General features: G+C 50.9%; 1 non-coding gene across 1 annotated transcript; it reads right to left on the reverse strand.

Annotated features, from left to right (window-relative positions):
* Positions 1-411: 411 nt before the first annotated feature.
* On the reverse strand, positions 412-489 carry LOC113962358 (the record flags this gene model as incomplete). Its single annotated transcript, XR_003532530.1, has 1 exon — positions 412-489. It is a non-coding gene; the product is annotated as a small nucleolar RNA U3 (small nucleolar RNA).

Consider the following 489-nt stretch of genomic DNA (forward strand, 5'->3'; position numbering starts at 1 on the left):
CACCTGGGGACATGGGCTCGTGGTAGCATGGCAGCGCTGGGGGAACCTTTGGACTCGAGGGCTTTGCCAACCTCAACGACTGAGTGATTCTATGATCAGTAACAACTCCAGAGCACCAAGTCACCATCGAGTAAATGCACCACCACGTACTAACAAGCTTCCAAAGCATTTATTTTCACTGAAAAAGCTTAGCCCCTTGGGCAGTAAATCCTAAACCATGCCCAGGCAGCTCGTAATGTCAGATATTATAAATCTACTAAGGGGCTCGTGAGAAACTAAGTGCTGCCCGTTCCGGACTAGAGGAGGCAGCCAAGGGTCTGAGGTCGTAGGGAAATACCCCTAGCGTAGAATAGCCCCTCCTTTACTCCCACTTTAACTCTGTTTTTCACCACAATAAAAAAAGCGTCACAAACCACTCAGCCCGTGTTCTCTCTCTCTCGAGCCCACCAAGAGGCCCGAGAACGGTCATCAATGGCGAGCGGCTCCTGC

Source organism: Neopelma chrysocephalum, unplaced genomic scaffold (genome assembly GCF_003984885.1).
Source record: "Neopelma chrysocephalum unplaced genomic scaffold, ASM398488v2 Primary Assembly neopelma1_150750, whole genome shotgun sequence".
NCBI classification, from domain to species: domain Eukaryota; kingdom Metazoa; phylum Chordata; class Aves; order Passeriformes; family Pipridae; genus Neopelma; species Neopelma chrysocephalum.